General features: G+C 55.7%; 1 protein-coding gene across 2 annotated transcripts in view; it reads left to right on the top strand.

Annotated features, from left to right (window-relative positions):
* Positions 1 to 3,272: 3,272 nt before the first annotated feature.
* The window catches only part of LOC122115193 (RAP1 GTPase activating protein), a 60,388-nt gene continuing 47,107 nt past the window's right edge, over positions 3,273 to 16,553 (top strand). Inside the window, exon 1 of one of the 2 annotated variants that reach the window (XM_042688506.1) lies at positions 3,273 to 3,329. The gene's annotated coding sequence lies outside the window, so the exon portion shown is untranslated. Of the gene's footprint in view, positions 3,334 to 16,553 lie in introns of both variants that reach the window. The other variant, XM_042688507.1, reaches the window with a different exon arrangement.

The raw sequence follows: 16,553 nt of genomic DNA, 5'->3' as shown, positions 1-16,553 counted from the left end.
TCCCTGCAAGGCCCTTAGCTGCACCGTGGTTGTCAGGCACAAAGGTGGTGTATGAAGGATGTGGGGTTCTCAGCACCTCAGATCCTCTCCTCATACTTAACCTGTTCCCTGGAGGGAAATCAGAAAGCAGCAATGGCTGCCTCTGAGGCCCATCCGAGGTTGGTTTGTGTCAGGAGGCTTTGCAGTATCTTCTCAGCCATCCACAGCATGGCACTGGCTCTCCATGTTAAAGAGACACGTTAAAGCATGCTAGACTGTCTAGGATGTGTGCTACTTATATTTTTTTGAACTGGGAGCCAGTTCAAGCTGCACCTAAACAATCCCAGATGAATCAACCTAGTTCGTACTGGACTGACCTAGCTCCGAAGAGCAGGGCTCCGGCAAGATCACGTGGTCCCCTGGCTAGAGGCAAATGAATACAAGGATCCACTTGCAGATCCTCTGTGAGCAGGGCCCCTGAGCTCTCCCTGTTAAGGCACAAAACCAGGGGCTTCATTGCTGTGACCCTAAAGCCCGGGTACCCCAACGGTGGGTCCTGCTATCTCATCCTGTGCATCTGACAGCATCTGCTTGGCAGCCTCCCACTTATAGGGATCCAGCTCCTTCCCTGACTCCCGCCCCTCATCTGGCCTCTGACTGAAATGGAAATGCTCTCTAATCCATACCTCCTCCCCACCGTGTTCTGTGGATGACATGTCTGGAGGACTCCCCACAGATGTGTTCTCTTGTCTGGTCCTCTCTTTTTCTCCTTGGTTCTAGCCAGCTAGTGCTGCAACAGGTAAGGGAGTTACTCCCAAGGGGCATTATTCCCATTTTAAGAATCTTCTGACAATTTGGCGCATCACTTAGAGTCAGTTGTGCCATGTACTCTTTTGCTCTCCAGCCTTCTTAGATGTCAGATTTTTTTTTTTTTTGAAGCACAGCTTTTATTTCCCAGTGATTGGAGGGGGGGGGGGATGTATAGGGGGGGAAAGCAGAGTGGTGGCCGAGTTGTCGTGTTTTTAAGTGTTTGAGGAAGAGAAAGCTTGTGCCCAGCCATGCGTGAGTGGTCAGTGCTGAGTGGTTTGGATTGAAATAGGACAGAGAAAGCAGAGCTCCAAGGCCTTTGTCCAATCTTCCCTTCAGTAGCCAGGCTCCATGCCAGGCCTCATACCCAGCCTCCTATAGCAGGCACGTGCCCCCCCAGGACAGACAAGAGCCCCTTGTTGAGGAGGCTTTTTGTAAAGAGGAAAAGATTGTGCTTAAAACGTTCCTTGGTTATAAAGAAAGAGGCCTGGTGCAGAAGAGCTTTCGTTCTTTGCTCAGCCAGCACAGTGTACATTTGCTGCTGCCACTCCCTCTCCCCCATGCTAGCAGGCTCTGAGGCCCTTGAGGACCTTTTATTTGAGTCTTTGGGCCAGAAGCTGGAAGGATACGGGATGATGAAAGGTCACGCAGTTGAGCACCTTGGCTTGGTGCATTTCTGCACACCACCACTTGGTCTTCTCCCACTAGCTCAGGTGGGGCACCTGGCCTCCACACTGGAGCACAGAGCCCTCCATTGGAGACAGAATTAGGAAACAGGAAGAAGCACTGTGATTGTGGTCAGAATTCAAGGATCAATCCAGCTCAGTGTACAGAAAGCCGGAGGATGGGTGGAGACATGCCTAGGAGAATCCTGGGACGTGGCCAGCCCTGTCCACGGTGACCCAAAGATCCATAGCCATTCCATTGTCATTTCCCAACCAGGACTTATTCCACCAGCACCTCCCAGGACGGGCTTCACGCAGCATTCCTGTTGGGCAGCAGTCGCCTCACCCTGTGGTCTCCTGGAGAGCTTTGGCCAGCCTCATTTTCCTTCCCTCTTTTTGCAGCTTTGAGCCAACTGGATGGGGCCTGAGGCATTTGGAAACAGAGGGCTCAGGAGTGGGGTGGGCCCTCAGTGAACCACCTGAGCCAAAGCATCTTCCTCCTCCTGCTTACTACATTGTACCCCACCTTCCAGAATGTCACCCCATGCTGAGCACCAGAGAAGCTGCATTGCAAATTATAGCTGCCCTGGTTCCAAGCTGCCAAACTAGACCCTGTATCCACTCCTGCCTCCTGCCTTTGCCACTTCCAGCTGGGGGAGCTTATCGAGGTAGAATTTCATACTGGACTTGAAGGAACAAGCCAAGTGTGTGGTCCCCATGTCCCAACCTTTTCCCACCTGGGGATGGGATGAGGGTCCCAATCCCTGAAGGATTGCATGTCTCAGTTCCTATAGAAGCCAAGCTCTTTTCCGTAATGAAATGCAGTCCTGTGACTGCGGACAGAGTGGGAGGCATAGAGCAGGTGCTCACTAAAAATACTGGACACGGGCTGGGAATGTGGCTTAGTGGTGGAGTGCTTGCCTCGCATGCATGAAGCCCTGGGTTTGTTTCCTCAGCACCACATACACAGAAAAAGCTGGAAGCAGGCCCTGAGTTCAAGCCCCAGGACTGACAAATACATAATAAAAAATACTGGACCTGGCAAGTCCTTTCAACTCTTCCCACTACCACCTTGCTCACCCCCTTTCACCGCTTCACTTTCCCCAGTGACACCCATGGGGTGAGAGTCCCTCCAGTGGTCCCGGGGTGGCCTGCTGCGCCCCCACCCCTAGACCCCCCAGCTAGAGCCTGCCTAGGCGGCGGCGCCCGGGAGAACAGGTGCGCGTGCGGGCAGTGGGCGGGGTCTCGGGCTCCGGTAACCTCCGGGAGGAGCGGGTTCGAGTCTCCGCGCGGCCCTGCAGTGTGACCTTGGGCAGGGCCTTTCCCCGGCCTGGTCCAACCCCACCTCCGCGGCCCCTTCCTGCTCGGGCCCCTCTCGTCCGCCGCGTGGTCCACTTCTCCATCCGAGCAGGGTATTCGGGGTCCCGGGCCGCGGGGCGAGGGTCGGTGCCGGCCTCGCAGGGACGCCACCCCGGCGCCTCGACGCGAGCGGCCGGCCCCCGCCCCTGGCGCCCCGGGTCCCAGAAGTTGTCCCGACCCTCGGAACGGCGCCCGGGCGCCGCCGCCGCCGCCGCCGCGTGGCCCCGAGCGGTCCCCTCCCCCCAACCCCGCTGTCTGGTCCTCAGTTTCCCCGCCTGCAGGATGGGGGCGCAGGGCGGGGGCCTCCCCGCCGCGCCCGCGGCCCCGGCTCCGCAGTGGGGCGGGAGGGGGGGCGGCGCCGGGAAAGGAGCGCCCGGCGGTCACGTGACCCCCCCCCCTCCCCGAACTGCGGCGGCGGCGGCGGCGGCGGCGGCGGCGAGCGCGTCGGTCCCGGCAGAGCTGCAGCGGCCGCCGCGGGCACCGGGTGCCGAGCCCAGGACGCGCCCGCCCGGGCCTGCGGTGAGTGCGCCGGGCCCCGCGGGGAGGAAGGGGCCGAGGTGTGGGGCTGCGCTCGGCCGCCACCCCGCGCGCGCCTCGGGGAGACCGGGGGGCGCGGGATGGGCGCCGCCCGCTGGACGGCGTCGCCGCGGCAGGCGGCTGGGGGGACCCGGGGGTCGGGGTGGGGGGCTCGGCACGGGCCGGGGCTGGGGTCCGGGGGGCCTGGGTCCGGGCCCGGGGGGGACGCCCAGCCCTGTCTCCCGCCCTCCCCAAGGAGGGGCGCCTCGGGGTTGCAGAGCAGCCGGCCTAGCGCCCGGGAGGCGCCGCGTCCTCAGCCAGGGGAAGCGCGTCCTCAGCCAGGGGAAGCGGGGTCCTGGGGTCCAGCGCCCCTGCGTCGCCGGCAGGGCGGGGACGTCCGTGCTCCCCGGGGACAGAGCGCACCCCCCCCAGCCCTGTCCCTGACCCGCGTCGGGGGCAGGGTGTGCGCGCGCGCACACACACATACACACACGCACAAACACACACACATACACACGCACACACACCCGTGCACACATACACGTCACACCGGCGGGCCACCCTCATCCCCTCCCTGGCTCGCCAGGGTCTGAGGTGGGGATACACAGGGCCTTCCCGGTGCCCCCTGCGCCCTTTGGGGCCGCCCTTGGATGCCCGGGCACGGGGAAGAAACCTGTGCACCCTCACACACCCGAACCCACACACGCACAGACTCTGGAGGCCGGTGACCCCCCGCCTCCACCCCTTGTGATATGGCCCCCACCAATACTTGACCCCGAAGTCCCTGCTGGGGTCTAGCCCAGGCCTGAGGTTAGTCAGGAAGGTCACCCCACCCCTGGCTTGGCACATGGACATTTATCCCTGTCCTTCAAAGTCAGAGGGTCAGACCCCTGGTGGCCCACAGGAGGGCCACGAAGGGAAACCTTGCCAGGCCAGGTGGGAGCAGCAGAGAAGGGCAAAGAGGAATGAGATGGAGAAGGGTCCCTTTCTTGTGAGGGATGCTCCGTCCCTGCCTTGGCTCGTGTGACCCTTTCCTCAGGGAGAGTAAAGGTGAAGGGGGGGGGGGTGCTGAGTTTCCTAGGTAGTGAGATGGAACTTGAGCCAAAGATGCTCTTGAATGCTGTCAAGGCTGGCACAAGGTGGGGCTTATAGAAGCTGAGCGTGATCATCAGACCTCTCTGGGCCCTGCAGGACCACAGGCCTGCTCAAGGGTCCTCTGGCAGTTGAAGGCTGGATCTAGTCAAGGGTAGGTTTGCCTTGTGGCCTTGGAAAAGATTCCAGAGTCATGATTGACCCCTCACCCCCTCAGCAGCATTTTAAAATGAGGCTGAGGGTTTGTATCTGAAACAGGTGAGGCCCAAAGAGGCCAAGCAACTGTGAGCTCACTGGGCTGTCTTCTGGTGGGGCTGCAAGCCCAGATGCCTGCCTCCTGATCCAGGGTGGAGATCCTGCGGGGTGCTCGCAGGGATGTGTCCCCCTGTTCCCACCTTGTGGGGGGGGGATGGAGCATCTAGGTACCTTAGGATGTCGGTGGGTTGGGTTGAGGAGGATGTCTAGCTGTGCCTGCTCAATTGTCCCTTCCCACAGCCATGATGTGTCCCCCCTTGGCTCTTTCCATTGACTGCCTCCTCCTTTCCTCAAGATGCCTGTCTGGCAAGGCCTCAGGAGAACCCCCCTCCTTCTTTACCCCCCTTCCAAACGTACCCCAAAACACAGAAGGATGATTCCTCTAGCCTCCTTAGTGTTTGGAGGGCATTTGGTCTCAGGCCCCCCCAGTAGTGTCTGAACGGTGCCATGAGAACCTGCCCTTCACCTCCCACCCCTGCACCGCTGTCAAGTTCCAAGGCAGAGAGGCCTTTGAGGACTCCAGGGGCAAGTCTGTCTCCCACGCCACCTGTCTGTCTGCAAGGCCTTTGTCCGGGCTGTCAGAGGCTGCCGAGCAGCCGCACAGGCTGCGCAAACAACCACGACCCGAGCACAGCCAGACACAGATGCAGACACAGCCTGACTCACAAGAACCCTGGGCCCTGCATACAGGAACACACAGGCACGCCCCAGCCAAGACCACTACCCCTCTGTGCCCGTCACCACGGAAGGACATGCCATCCAGATCCCACCCCTAGGCACACACAGGCCCAGTAGTCTCTATGTCCTCCTCCCACGCCCACACAACAGGAAAGAGCAGGTGGAAGCCCACACGCTTATCCGTGAACCTGGCAAAGGTGCTCAGACATCACCCACACCCAGGCCACCCCGGGCGCTCACGAGCGCATCGCCCCAGCTTCCTGTGTGTGGGAGGTGGCGGCTTCTTTACCCCAGGGGTGCCACAGGCCCCTCTGAATGCCCCCAGCAAAGCCTCATCTCATTCCTTCTATTCTGCTTCTGGTGATCCCACTGTGGCCAGGACACTGCCTGATGCTCCTCCCTCACTGGCCTTTCCCCCTGTCCCCACACATTGGAGGACCTCTGCCCCAAGCTCCCCTCCCCCCCCCCAAGGCTCCGTCCACAGGTTCCCCCCCAAGGCAAGGGTGGCTCCCTGTCCTTCATCACTCAACTAGACATTGGACTGGATCCTACTTTCTAATTTGCGGTCCAGCAGGGATGGGGCCAGTTGGTATGAATGGTGGGGGAACTCCTTGGAGATCTCTGCTCACCTTCTGGCAGAGCCTCTGTCAGGCAGGGCCCTGGTGCCTTGGCTGCGCCTCCCGGAGATTGGCACCTCTGGGAAGTCACTGAGCGAGGCCTCCTCTGTCAGGCACAGGGTGGAGATGAAGCGTTCAGGGCAGATGGATGCTAGGTCAGAGCAGGGATGGCTCTGGACTCCATGCTCTAGTCTAGGTCCCTCATCCAAGATGAACGAGAATGCTGATTCTCCATCCAAGCCTGTCTCTGCCTTTGTAGCCAGGGGCAGATGGTTCACCGTCTCTGGACCCAGCTCTAGCTCTGGGAAGCAGCTGAGCCTGGCTGGGGAGGAGGAAAGTTGAAGGTGTGACCATAGGAAAAGGAGTCTCAGCAGGGCAGTGTGGCGTGCAGGGCACCGGCCAAGGCCTACATTAGATCAGGAGGGGTTGTTAGGCCTGGGACCCCAGGAGAGTTGGCCCCAGGAGAATGGGGACTCCAGGATAGCGGGCTACCCTTGTAGATTACCCTTGTAGATTACATGTGTGTGGCTATTTTTTTTCCCTCGGAGAAAGTGCTCTATTTTTAGGGCTGAAAGACTGGCACTTGCAAGCAGTGACTCAGAGAAGGAGAAGCAGAGGGGTGCCAGTGGAGAGACACCCCCAAACAAGGGATTCCACTGGGATGATAGCCTTATCTGGGCAGGACAGGCCATGAGATTGGCAATCTGGTTCATCTCCGGTTAACTAGCAAAAAGTTGGGCTGGTGGCGTGGTTCCACTGGTAGAGTGCCTGCCTAACAAGAAGGAGGTCCTGAGTTCAAACCCTAGTACACGGAGAGAGAGAGAGACAGAGACAGAGACAGACAGACAGACAGACAGACAGAGAGACAGAGAAGAGACAGAGAGACAGACAGAGAAGAGACAGAGAGAGGGGTAGAACTAGGAAGATTAAGGATTCCAGGCCATCCAAGACTACATAGACCCTTTCTCAAAAAAATAAAAAATCCAAGACTAATCTGTGCTACTGTGTGACTGCGTGACTTTAGGTAGTCACATACCCTCTCTGTGCTTCACAGAATAGGGTAATAATGCACAACCATTTTGCTTCCCTACCAGGGGGCGTTGTTCATGAGGATTAAATATAATGCCTAGGAGCTGCTTTGAACAACAGAGCTGCAAGCCGGGTGCTGGTGGCTCACGCCTGTAATCCTAGCTACTCAGGAGGCTGAGATCTGAGGATCGCGGTTCAAAGCCAGCCCGGGCAAGAGAGACCGTGAGACTCCTATCTCCAATAAACCATCAGAAAACCGGAAGTGGCGCTGTAGCTCAAGTGGTAGAGCGCTCACCTTGAGCTGAAGAGCTGAGGGACAGCGCCCAGGCCCAGAGTTCAAGCCCCACGACCGACAAAAAAAAAAAAAAACAGAGCTGCACTCAGAAACAGAAAGTTGGTACCAGGGCTTGAACTCAGGGCCTCATGCCCTTGCTTGGCTTTTTACAGTCCCCGCTGGTACCCTACACTTGAGTCATGCCTCTGGTTCAGCTTTGCTACTAGTTAATTGGATATAAAATTTCTAACTTTTTGGCCTAGGCTGGTTTCAAATTGTGACCCTCAGGTCTCAACTTCCTTTCCTTTTTTTTTTTTTTTTTGGGTTCTATCGTGGGGCCTGAACTCTGGGCCTGGGCACTGTCCCTCAGCTCTTCAGCTCAAGGCTAGCACTCTACCACTTGAGCCACAGCGCCACTTCCGGCTTTTTTCTTACGTGGTGCTGAGGAATCAAACCTAGGGCCTCGAGCATGCAAGGCAAGTGCTCTACCACTGAGCCACCTTCCCAGCCCTCAGGTCTCAACTTTCTGAGTAGCTAGGATTATAGGTGTGAGCTACTGGTGCCTGGCTAAAAACTTCACAATGAGAGAAAAAAAAAAGCCTTTTCTTCAATGTTTTGTGATAAGAGGGATCTTTTTCTGTGACTTTGCATTTCCAAGTTATTTGGCAGTTGGATCATTCCTCCCTTGGGGGTATCGGTGGCATATAGTAGATGTTCAATAAATGGTAATGTGACTGGTCACCAGTAGCACTGTCAATTGCACAGTGAGGATGGGAGCAAAGGCATTCTTGGTGGCATGGCTGGCTTTGGCCTGGGTGGCAACTGGAAGACGGCCGTTGGCACTGGTTGGGTTTCAGTGAAAGGTGTGTCCGGTGGTGAGCTGAATGAACCACTTTGCTCTTGGTCATGAATGCCAGGCTGAGGAGTTTGCATGTCCCCCAGAGTCTCTGGAGGAACCAGCTGAGCCTTCTGACAGACCTTGGGGTACATGGCCAGCCCTTCCACCAGAAGCAGGAAACAGCCTGACACTGTTCTCTGTCCTGCCTCTGCTGGGCAAGATGGCCCTATCAGTGCCCATCTCCCTGCGCTCATTTCCCTGGACGTCAGCCTCTTCCACTCCTGGGGCTGGAAGGGGAGCAGGGCTGTAGACCAGCAGGGCACCGGTGTGCTGTGTTGCCTGGACCCTGGGTTGCTGTCCATGCAGAGTCCTCAGATCTCAGCCTCCTGAGTAGCTAGGATTACAGGCCTGAGCCACTGGCGCCTGGGTAATACTTCATTTCTTCTGGCCCTGTCCCACTAGCTGGGGCATGGCTTGGCCTCTGAGCCTGCCTGTTGTTGTTTGTGGGGGAAGGGGGCAGGGTGCCAGGGCTGTCTTTGCCATGGGGTTGTGGGAGCCACAGTGTACTGGTCTCTGGGGGGATTGGGGCGCTTCTTGTAACTACCTGTTCCCAGCTCCCCTGAGACGCCGGTGTTATTGGCAAGGCACAAGGGGAACAGGAGTGAGGATCAGACACCTGAGCCACCCCGAGGCTGTGACCTCCTCCAGGCCATGCCGCCCTCGGCTGCTGGGGGAAACAGAGAGGCAGAGGTGAGTTGGAGGCCCAGCTTTGGGTCAGCTCCTGAGCTGTGGGAGCAGAAGATGCGCCATCCACACTCAGAGGAGAGCCGGCTCCTCAGTCAGGGCGGACATGACTGATGGAGGACATCTGAGGGGACATGGCCCTGCCGTGAGCTCATGCCAGGCCAGCAGAGCACTCCTGATGTCTCGTTCTTAAATGGGCCACGAGGGGCTGAAGATGGGCACCCCTCCATCTCTTCCCCAACCCTGGGGAAGGAAGAGAATCCAGAGAGAGACCACCTTCCTCTGGAGGAGTGCTGCAGGCTCTGCGCCCGCTCTGAGGGCAGGTGAAGGAGAGCAGCGAGCCGAAGCTCTGGGCAGTTGGGCTCCGACCTTGCTCGCTCACGCCTGCCTTCCACCTGACAGCCCAGGCTGCAGGCTCAGGGCTAGGCAGAGCCTTGGGGTTAGACCTCACCTGTCCCAGCCGCCAGTCCTACAGCCCCTCTAGCTGGAGATGTAAAAGCATCTGTGACAGGTGGTCTTTGTAGGGCAGAGAGACCTGCCCTGTGCTCGCTGCCCTGTTTCCCAGCCCTACCCCCACCTTCCTCCCCCATCAATCCTGCCCTGTCAGTCAGGGCGGGAGCTGCACAGCTGCCTGAGGATTCTGGGAAGATTCTGGCAGGGGGAGAAGCAGAAAAGAGGCTGAGCAATAGATCCCAGGCAGGACATCGGTCACACTGTGTGCTGAGCCTCATGGAACTGCAGGTACTGACTCGGGCTTTCATACTTGCTCAGCTTGCTTGCTTTGCTGGTGCTCTCACTTGAGGCATGCTTCCAGCCTGGTTTTTTGCTGGTTATTTTTGGAGATGAGAGTTTCATAGACTTTTTAGTCTTGCTGTTGTTCCAGGTTGGCTTGGTCTCAACCCTCTGGATCTCAGCCTCCTGAATAGCTAGGATCACAGGCATGAATAACTGGTACCTGGCGCTCATTTACTTCCCAGTGTGTGGTTGCTGTTCTTAGCTCAGAGAGGTTAAGTGGGCTGTCTAAGGTCACCCAGCTGGTGAGACTGAGATTTGAATGAAGGTAGTGTGGACTCCACAGTTAACCACTTTGGTGCATTGTATGCAGAATGGAGGGGGAGATGTAAAGTCAAGGGCTGGGTTCTTCCCAGGGAAATGGGAGTCCTTCTGGCCAGGGCCTGCCATGGTCCAGGGGTCTGGGATGCCCCGGGAAGCTGTTGGCTCTATTAACTTTTCCCATCAGTCCGTCACTGGCAGCCTGGAGATGTGTGCCAGGGGTCTCATGATGGGGTGAAAGCCAGGTTCCTGTGGGCACTCCAGAACCCCAGCTGATGCTTGCCCTGCCCTCTCTGGGACCTCTCAAGCCAGCCCTCCCCACACCCCTGATTCAGGGTGCACCCCTGAGCCACATGGGGCATGAGTGGCACGGTGGGCTCCGGGGAGAGGCCTGGGCTGGAACATGGCGTCAGGTCAGCTGGGCATGCTCAGGCCATGTCTGGTTTTCTTTTTAGAACTGGTTTCCTCAGACACCTGAAGCCTGCCAGCCCCCAGGGCTCGGCACACACGGAGGCCGCCCAGATGCGAAAGCCCTTTGTGAATTGCTGTGTGGGGCATAATCGTCCTAATTATTATCTGCAGAATGAGGGGGCTGGCCCCATCGGCACTGTGGGCTCCCTTCCAGCTCTGGTGCTGAGGATTTCCTGAGGATTTCCAAGCTGGATGTTCACACAGACAGAGGTTGCCAGGAGGAAGTAGGGCTGGAGGCAACTTGTGCCAGACCTTCCCTTACACATCCTCTTCTCCCATCGCAGCCTGGGGTCCCAGGAGCCCAGAGAGGCTATGGGGAGTGCTAGGGGAAGGGCTGCAGAGAGCTGAGTGTGAACACAGCCCCAGGGTTTAAGGGTCACCTTTGTGCTTTCCCTAGATAATTCCTGCCTGCTGTACCATGGGGGAAGGAAGTCCCACAAAGGCAGTGAGAAGGATCCTTGGGGAGCCACCATTATTGGCAAGGAAACCAGCCCCAGAGAGGGCAGGGACCTGCCTACAGTCACATCGTGAGTCTCTGTGGAGCTCAGCTTCAGACTCAGATCTTGGACTTAGTTTGCGGTTTTATTATGTACAGTCACAGTGTTAAACAACCACCCTCCATCCCCATTTTTTTTTTTTTGAGAAAAACTGTTTCATGTATCCCAGCCTAACCTTGAATTTGCAATCCTCCTGCCTCAGTCTCCTAAGTGCTGTGATTACAGATATGTGTCACCATGCCCGGCTGATAGTCCTCATTCATAAGTGCCTCCTGTATCATGGATGAACACTTTACATAGAGTCCTAAATCAATCCTACAAGATAAGTGAAGTTATGATTACCATCATCTCCTTTAACAAATGGAGAAACTGAGGCTTTGGGAGATAATAGAAATGGCTCTAAGTCACCAGCCCGAGTTGGAAAACCCAAGTCATTTAATTCCAAATCCACATGGGTCTCAAGCCCTATGTGTTGAATGATGGGATTAAAGTTGATTTTGTCTCTCTTTTTGTTCATAGCCAACCTAAAGAATCATTCATTCATCCACTGAACACTTGTGAAGTGTGTGGGTTGAGGGTCAGCCATTAGGCAGGGAGGCGATGATCTCTAGACACACACACCTCTGCTCCCACCGAAAGTGGCTGCCTCTCTCCTGTCCTCAGTCTGGCCACAGACTAGCTTTTGCGATTCCTTTCTCTGCCCCTTGTGCTTGCCCCTGGCATACGGTCTAGCCTTAAGGAGAGATAGTGGGATAAGGAGAGATAGCCCAGGCTCTGAGGATGTCTGGCCCGGGCAGCCTCTGGGTAGGAGCAGCGCCAGGACACTGTTGGAAGTGCTTTCTCCTTGGCTGGAGCTTCCGTAGAGCAACTCTGAGGCGTGAACCTCCACCTAGGGAACTCGCTTTCCTGATCTGTAAAATGGGGAGGACCATGGGCCCTAATTTACGGAGCGGTTGAACGTCAGTTCTAGGCACGAGGCCTTGGTAACCAGTAGCTGTTGTGGTTCCTGGGCTGGAATGCCAGCCTCAGTTTCCCCCCAGTCACAGCAGACATACAGCTCTTTCTCGATGGGGTCACAGCGGTTCCAAAGAGGCGTAGGTGAGGCTCTGAGAGCCCGTGGGAGACGGCAGAGGGAACGCGCAGGGGAGGGAGAGGGGCGGCGGAGCAGGTGGCGCCTTTGTGCGCGCAGGTGTGCCATTGTGGGCCGGGAGAGGCGCGGCGCTGGTACCGGAGAGAGGGGGGGAGGACAGGCTCCGGGGCCGCCTCCGAGCAGAGCCAGCGAAGGAGGGCGGGAGGGTGGGGGCCGGAACGCGGGGCGCCTGCTGGGGCGCTGGGGGGGTCCTTACCCCGCCCTGCGGGCGCGGTCCCGGGGCGCTGTCCCTGGTCCTGGAGCTTGTCCGGCTCTGGCCTGCAGTTCCTGTGATGACCAGTTGAGGGCGCCAGGGACCGCTCTGGCACCCAGGCTCGGTTCAGTTCACGTTTTAATTAGCCTTTATTTTCCTATAATGACATTCCTCAATAGTAAGCCACCTTACACCCTTAGTTTAGAAAGAAACTCGGCATGCGGATGCAAGAAAAGCAAAGTCGCCGTACTTGTCTAGTTGAACATATGGGCCTGATCGCACCACAGGAGCTTCTGAAGTGACCAAATGTTTGCACTTGTTTACAAAAGACCTTTAGAATTGAGAGCAGAAAGTCATATTGCTGCACCTGACCTCTCTCTCTCAGCATGGCTTCAGGAGTTGCACCTATGAAAAATGTATTACGGATGAAAGCTAGAGATGTAGCCGCTCTGTGATAGAGGGCATGCCTAAGATGCTTGGGACCTCGAGTTCCATTCCCAGCACTAAAAACAAGGCAAGGGCTAGGGGATATTTGGAGCACAAGTCTTCCTTGAGTAAGATTCTCACTGTCATAGCTTTCCTGGTTCCTATGCTCTGATGGATTGTACTGACCACGGTAACCTCAGAGCAAATCTACTGTCTTGCTGGGCGTTGGTGGCTCATGACTAATCTTAGCTACTCAGGAGGTTGAGATCTGAGGATCTCAGTTCGAAGCCAGCCAGGGCAAACAAACCTGAGAGACTCTTACCTCCAATGAACCAGCAAAAAGCAAGAAGTGGATGTATGGTCTAGCAGTAGAGCATTGGCCTTGAGCAGAAAAGTTAAAGGGATAGCACCTAGACCCTGAATTCAAACCCCAGTACTAGCACAAAGGAAATAAAAGAGAAAATCACTCTACAGTATTTCCCTTAGTGCTTAGGGGACAAAGCAACCTCAACCATTGAGAACTGCTGCTAAGGGCTGAGGAGGGGTTCACAGGGTCCCCGGCTGGCTGGCTGAGAGGAAGAGGCTATCTAGAGGAACTTTTCCTCCCCTGTCTTGTAGATAAACTGGCAGAGACAAGAATGGGAAGGGGATGTGTGAGGAATCAGCAAGTGGCCAGCTGAGCCAGGGTATACGCAGCTCTCCTGACCCTTAGCACAGGGCTCAGGCAACTTGTGTCTTGGGTGGCACTGACACTTTTGCCCAACCATTCTTTTTTTTTTTTTGTCGGTTGTGGGGCTTGAACTCTGGGCCTGGGCGCTGTCCCTCAGCTCTTCAGCTCAAGGCTAGCACTCTACCGCTTGAGCCACAGTACCACTTCCAGTTTTCTGGTGGTTTATTGGAGATAAGAGTCTCATGGACTTTCCTGCCTAGGCTGGCTTTGAACCTCAATCCTCAGATCTCAGCCTCCTGACTAGCTAGGATTACAGGCATGAGCTACGGGCACCAGGCCCAACCGTTCTTGAAAATGGGCAGGGAGGCAGGGGAGGGAGGCCAGCTGGATCCCAGCCTGTTCTGGGGTCAATGGCCTTTGCCTTCCCTCTTGTTCTCCTTGGGGCTGCAGCAATTCTGCATCTCTCTGATCTCCCAAAGGGCCACCCTCTCTTCTACTTCACTTTTACCCAATCAGGAGCTCTGACATCCTGTGCAGAGGCACTGTCACCTGGGTGCTGTGTGTGAGATGTGCACGTGCGTGCGTGTGCACGTGTCTCCCTAGGCACGATGTGATCTGAGCAACAAGTTGGGATTACTGTGTGTGTATCTGTGCTCTTCTATCACAGGTGACTGGGAGGTGAGCGTGCATGGAATGAAGACTTTGGGTATGAGCCTCATTTGACCTTAGCATCTGTGTGTGTGTGTGTGTGTGTGTGTGTGTGTGTGTGTGTGTGTTCATTCGTATGAATCAGCCACACGCAGGTTGATGTTCCCATGAGTGGTATACATGCATTTGGTCTGTTTTGTTTTTTTTTTTACAGCACTGGGGGTAGAACTGAGGGTATTGTGCACATGCTGAGCAAGCACTCTATCACTGAGCAGCAGCACCAGCCTTATATGCATTTCATCTTTTTTTTTTTTTTTTGCCAGTCCTGGGGCTTGAACTCAGGGCCTGGGCACTGTCCGTGAGCTGCTTTTGCTCAAGGCTAGCACTCTATCACTTGAGCCACAGTGACACTTCTGGCTTTTTCTGTGTATGTGGTACTGAGGAATCAAATCCAGGGCTTCATGCATGCTAGGCAAACACTCTATTATTACTAAGCCACCTCCCCAGCCATGCATTTGATCTTGATGTGGTCTCTAGGTGTAAGGTAGACATTTGTGCTATGCAGTGAATAAGGGCAAGTGCATGTGTGAGCGCTGACAGTGAGTAGCAGGTGGGCCCAGAGATCCTCCAGAGACTGTGTCTGGTTTGTTCTTTCTCTGATGCCAGTGTCTGAACCAGGCTGTTGGCACGGAGGTACTCAATATGTGTTTATTGACGGATGAATGGAAGGAAGGAAGAGAGGAAGGAAGGGAGGCTGAGAGGCAGGGAGGGAAGGAGCGAAGGAGGAGTTTATACACTTGGGTCCATCTCCAGAAAGGGTGTTGCTCCCAGGGCCCCTTGAGGCATCCAGTCTATGTGGAGACCAGAGCTAGGCCCCCCAGGGACACTTACTCTGGTTATACTGGCTGGGTAGATTGTCCTGACAGGGACATTTGGAATCGGTAGTGTCCTCAGGAGCATCTTAGTAGGGTGGGGCAAGAACCAAAGTAGGGAATGGCTGAGCCGGTAACCTCACCAGGCAGCTGCCCAGGAAGAGGGGCATGTTAAGCCAGATTCCTCCATTCCTAGAGCCTGGAAAAGCCCCAGAAGGCCACTCCACCAGGCACACACAGAGCTGGCAGCTCGTGGACTGGGTGGGTATGGCTTGGCTAGAAAGGCCAAGGGCTAAGTAAGGTTGATGACGCCAGGAGCTGGTGGAGGAGTGTCTCAAGGCAAGTGCATTTTTCCATTGTTCCATCTTTAGCCCAGCAAAGTGAGAGTGGGTGTTTAACAAATGAGCAAATTGAGGTCCAGAGAGGAAAAGTGATTCATGCAAAGCCATGCAGGAGCCACCAGGACCAAGGGACCAGGGCGGGAAGCCTAGGATTGCTCAGTCTCCTGCCTAGGAGGCCTCAGGTCAATATCTTATGTGGGAATGACTTTGGGAGAGAAGGAGGTTTGGGGGGATCCTGGCAAAAGTGGGAGCTTGGAGCCCAGGCCTGAGATCCTCCCAGGGCCCGTCCCTCCCTCTGTCCTTGCTGGCGGGAGTGCAGGCAGGTGGACGGGACTCCCAGAGTTGGGGGAGAGGGAAGGTGAAGTTAGAAAGGGAACTCTACAACCCTCTACCCCGCTTACTTCACACAGTCTGGCACATAATGAGGCTGAAAATCTAGGGGGCCTAGAACGGGAAGTCTTTTAGAGAGATGCCTGGACCTGCAGGCAGTTGGGCCCTATTCTCTCTCTCTCCCTCTCTCTCTCTCTCTCTCTCTCTCTCTCTCTGTCTTTTACATGAGAGGCTGGAGTAAGGGAAGAAAGAGCTCTGCCTTGTCCCTGAAAGCAGCAACCAGCTTCTCAGTGCCTTGGCTGGGCTGGGGGTAGTGAGCTCCCCTCCCCAGCAAGCTGGGTCTGTGGGGTGTCATGTGTACAGGGCACTAAGCCAGACCCGTCACAATGATGTCCTGCTCTGGGGATGTCCTTTATTCTGTGCCTGCTGTTGTCTGTCTTGCTCACTTACAGATCTGCCTCTTTCTTTCCAAGAGCTACACAGTCAGCGTGATATAAATGAGACATTATTTATTCTGTTCCCTCTGGTTGGCCATTTAGTTCTTTCTTTGTGCCAGCACTGGGGTTTGAACTCAGAGTCCTTGATCTTGCTTAGCTTCTTCTGCTCAAGGCTGGTGTTTGCTACTTGTCACACCTCTACTTTTTGGCTTTTTGCTGGTTAATTGGCAATAAGAATCTTGGGGATTTTTCTACCTGGGCTGAACCATGATCCCACAATCCCTGGCTTAAAACAAATGTTTGTCTTGTTTTGTGCTGGTCTTGGGGCTTGAACTCAAAGCCCGGTGCTGTACCTGAGTTTTTGTGCTCAAGGCTAGTGTTCTACCACTTGAGCCACAGCTCCACTTCTGACTTTTTTGGTGCTTAATTGGAGATACAAGTCTCATAAACTTTCTAGCCCAGGCTGGCTTTGAACCACAATCTTCAGATCTCAGCCTCCAGAGTAGTTAGGATTACAGATGTGAGCCTGTTATAGCCCAGCTTATAACTAATGTTTATTTGGAAAATGCATGCCTTGTGCCAGATATTATTCTCAGTGGTTTGTCATTAGTA

The sequence above is a fragment of the Dipodomys spectabilis genome, unplaced genomic scaffold, assembly GCF_019054845.1.
Source record: "Dipodomys spectabilis isolate Male_0828 unplaced genomic scaffold, ASM1905484v1 ptg000118l, whole genome shotgun sequence".
Classification (NCBI taxonomy): Eukaryota; Metazoa; Chordata; class Mammalia; order Rodentia; family Heteromyidae; genus Dipodomys; species Dipodomys spectabilis.
This window is presented reverse-complemented; position numbering and strand designations above follow the sequence as displayed.